The 4,336-nt window shown below is 34.1% G+C and overlaps 1 pseudogene; it reads left to right on the top strand.

Annotated features, from left to right (window-relative positions):
• Positions 1 to 654: 654 nt before the first annotated feature.
• Positions 655 to 2,163, top strand: LOC137718894 (patatin-like protein 5; annotated as a pseudogene).
• Positions 2,164 to 4,336: the final 2,173 nt, after the last annotated feature.

Raw genomic sequence — 4,336 nt, forward strand, 5'->3', positions numbered from 1 at the left:
GTATTATGATACTTAGTGCATCGGGCTGTGTTCCCAGCACATTGAAAAATCCCTCTAAGCCTTGACCATAAAACTTTAGATTTTGACCATAATCTCTATGTTTATCGTGACGCTTAATTTAAGTACGTAGAATACGATTTGGTTCTTTTTCTTGAAGGATTTACTGTGCAAAACTACAAATCATACTTAGACAAATATATACAAAAATAATTCATTAGAAGCACAAAGAAAAAGAGTATATGCACATGTAACAAGATGTGATTTGCCTGTGTAAGGAGAAATGCCTTCCTCCTACGAGTAAGTAACCAAGTATTTTTCATTAAGTTTTACTATTTATTTCTTGATACAAACGATATCTAAGAAAGGAGATTCGAACACAAAACCTCAAGTGCATAGATAAGGTTCAATTCAATGCACTTGTTTTGTGTGTACAATTGTCCAAGCAGATTGTAGACCGTATATGCATATACTTTAAAGATATGTTATGTATTACTCAACGTTTGAGGAAATGTACATTTATAATTGTTTGGCAAGTCCAAACCTCTTGACCTAACTTCTAAACCTCTTTAAAAGTATAAAGCATGGGGGTTTGGGTTGAAAGATTGAAATCGTCCTCCATAATCCATTGTTGGGTTTAAAATTCAACAAATAATGATGAGGCATGAACATTCTCTTCATGATGAAATAAAGCCATCAAGCTATGGTGATACGATCACTGTTCTAAGCATTGATAGTGGAGGAATTATACGCATTCTCCCTGCAATCGTATTACCTTTCCTTGAATCCAAACTACAAGTACGTATACAAATACTTCATGCCATGCATGACTCTCAGTCTCTATGTTGCTTTCCATGCACAACTCCGAGTAGTAGTGGTAGTAGTAGTAAAATTTTATTGTTTATTTTAGGAGCTGGATGGAGAAGAAGTCTGAATTGCAGGTTACTTCGACGTGATTGCAGGAACTAGCACAAGAGGCCTTATAACAGCCATGATGACAGCACCTGATCAAAACAAGCGACCTCTTTTTGAGGCCAAAGATATTGTTCCATTCTATCTCAAACATTGTCCTAAAATATTCCCTCAATCCGGGTTACTTATATATACATGGTCAACAATAGGATAGTAAATATGCTCGAGATATATTCATTGCTAGCAATGCTTACACTACAATATTGTAGTATATATATAGCTTACAAAATGCAAAAAGTATTATAATCATTTGGAATATTATAGTGTAAGCATTGCTAGCAATGAAGCCAACATGGACAGTGTTCCCGGGGAGTCCAGATGCTCTTGCAACACCACAAAGTCTAGATTATCATAAATACATCATACTCTCACTAGGCAGTGGGACTTCAAAGATAGAGAAGAAGTACGATGCTAAAGTGGCCTCAAAGTGGGGGATTTTGGGCTGGCTTTACAAGGATGGTCATTCCTCTTTGGTTGATGCTTTTACATTTGCTAGTGGAGACATGGTAGATCTCCATATGTCCATGATTTTCAGGTCCATTAAATGTGAGAAGAACTACCTTCGTATTCAGGTAGATATATATATATATATACACACACATTTGCTTAAACCCTAGGTAGAGATATATTTACTATATGTCACTTATTTACTCACATCTCTAATCAAAACATATATTCATCAACTTTAATAAGAAAGATGTAGGTGTCTCAATAGGACATGTGATCAATAATGTAATATAAATAAAATCACGAAACAAAAGCTACGGACAACATTTTTTTATTTTCCAACTATTTTGTACTTTATGCAAATTAATGAGTTGGACCAAAATTGGAAAAGAAAAAAAATTGGGTTCCTGTGTAGGACAACACATTAAGTGGGCACACATTATCAATAGACAAGGCAACAAAGAAGAACATGAAGGGGCTTGTGAGGATTGATGAGAGGCTCTTGCATAAACCTGTTTCCAGGATGAATCTTGACACAGGGATTTTTGAACTAGCGCAACATCAAGGCATCAATGAGCAAGCCCTCACTAGGTATATTAGTATTATTTAATTTCTTATAATCCTTAGCAATTAGACCTTAATTTTTCCGAGGCAACATTCCTTACTTGGCATGGCAGATTTGCAAACTTACTATCAGATGAGCGAAGACTGCGCAAGGAAAGATTACAACGGTGGTCATTTAATTGATTAAAACAGATATTAATTATTTGTGTTTATGTCAAACAACTTGTTATATTAGAACTCAACTGCTCAATATTTAAAGCCAAAATCTAAGCAGAATCATATATATTGTGACTTTATACTTCTGGTGCAAGTTTATTAACCTAATTCTTATATCCTCTATTTGTTCTTACTCATCAAATCTCCATTTTATATGAAAATGTTGTGAGTTCACGTTCAACTACCCTTATTTCACTAGCTAATAAAGATCAACAAATCTCTATTTTATTTGAGGATGCATGTCATACAGAGGAAGATATTTGAAAGCGAGCTATTACTTTCAGTAAGAAAAAGTCATTATGTGCTGATCTTTAGTGGATAAATAAAAGAGAAATGAGAGTCAAATGACTATTTTAGAGTGTTAGTACTAGTTTTCTTTTGTAGAAGATATTGAGAATAATAGAATTTTATGTTTAGGGTGTTGTTTTTATTGAAATATATTGAAACCATGTTGGTATATTTTGTTGGCAACAATAATATCAACACATTATCAATAATATATTAATAACCATTGTTGTATAAAGAATGAAAGCGTCAAATGACTATTTTAGAGTGTTAGTAATAGTTCTCTTTTGTAGAAGATATTGAGAATAATAGAATTTAATGTTTAGGGTGTTGTTTTTATTGAAATATATTGAAAGCATGTTGGTATATTTTGTTGGCAACAATAATATCAACACATTATCAATAATATATTAATAACCATTGTTGTATAAAGAATGAACGTCTCTCTTGTAGCCGGACTAATAGATTAATCTATGTAAGTTTATAGATATGACACTTTTAATTACTCTTAATTGTTGTAAAACTAACTTTGAGAGAAGTGTGAAAAAGAAAAGGTCGACACACAGAGAGAGAAGGCTTCAAGTGTATGAGAATTGTGTCTTTGCCCCCGGCCTTGTACCTTTATTATACTATTCGTGATGAGCTTTCTTGCCTTACAAATAATAAAAAGTCTAAGAGGATGTGATCACCAAATTCTATTGGGATTATACTTTAAGTTTACACAATCACATCCCTAACTAAACACACGGTTTACAAAACTCCCCCTTAAGTGTGTATAACTTAAGAAGTAGTCGCATCAAGTCTTTATGATTAGGAGATGACGGTTGTTGTCGTCAATTTTTGGCAAGTACAATAATTGCTTATCACGAGTCTCTTTGTGGGGTGTATATCAAAAGAATCTCACTAAGACTTGGCTATAGTAAACCCAATAGAACAAACCCATAGTCTAAGGAGAAAATGTGAATTAATGCAGTATGTCGATGTTTCACATCTTCATGATGATCATTAACACACACAAGGGTATGACCAGCCCAGAATAGGTGCCTCGTTAAAACCTCATCAAGTTAGCAAAAACCCAATAGGAAAAATTGCTCATGATCATAGGAAAAAAAGTTCATTAAGGCCATTTGAACATGCTTTAATATACTTCCCCTAAGTTCGACAAAACTCCCTATGAGAACTATCAGTGATGCAAATCTAAAATTTTACGCATTTCAAATTTTTGAACAAGCTTTTGAAAGGTAAACTTTGATAATAACTTTGTGAAAAGGTCAGCAAGAGTGTCTTGAGATCAGATATGCTTGACTTCAATGTTCTAATGCTTTTGTTGTTGATATTGGATGTATGCCTAAAAGCAATAAAAATTAGTGGATTGCTTAAGGTAATACAAGGATTAGTCCATGATTTAATCATGGGGCAAGATCACTATAGGTAAATTACCAATTTAATCTCATTAATGAGTCCATAGATAACGGTTATATACATATGTAAGAGGTAACTTATAAGGTAAAGTTAAACAAACCCTCTTTGAATGTGTGTATCCTAAATATTGTTCATGTTCCTTTGATTGTGCGAGCACTTGCTCAGTTGGATTGTTGATGGACTCGAACTGAGTTGCACGTAGACTTCAGGTGAGAGATTTACGAGTAAAACCTTGCGAGGTGGCGTTGGTCCATGTGGAGCCAAACATGTCTTTACTTTCTAGGTTGAAGCTCTTTGTGAACTAGGTCCAGGTTTGGTGAATTTGCTTAGATACACTTTTCCATGAATCTTAGGATCATCTCGTTGTCAGAGTTACTGGCTTAACCAGAGATGCTCTTGTGATGTAAACCTTGGTCGGTCATGTTGTCTCTTG

This window comes from Pyrus communis, chromosome 15 (assembly GCF_041283825.1).
Source record: "Pyrus communis isolate YQ-2024b chromosome 15, ASM4128382v1, whole genome shotgun sequence".
Taxonomy (NCBI): domain Eukaryota; kingdom Viridiplantae; phylum Streptophyta; class Magnoliopsida; order Rosales; family Rosaceae; genus Pyrus; species Pyrus communis.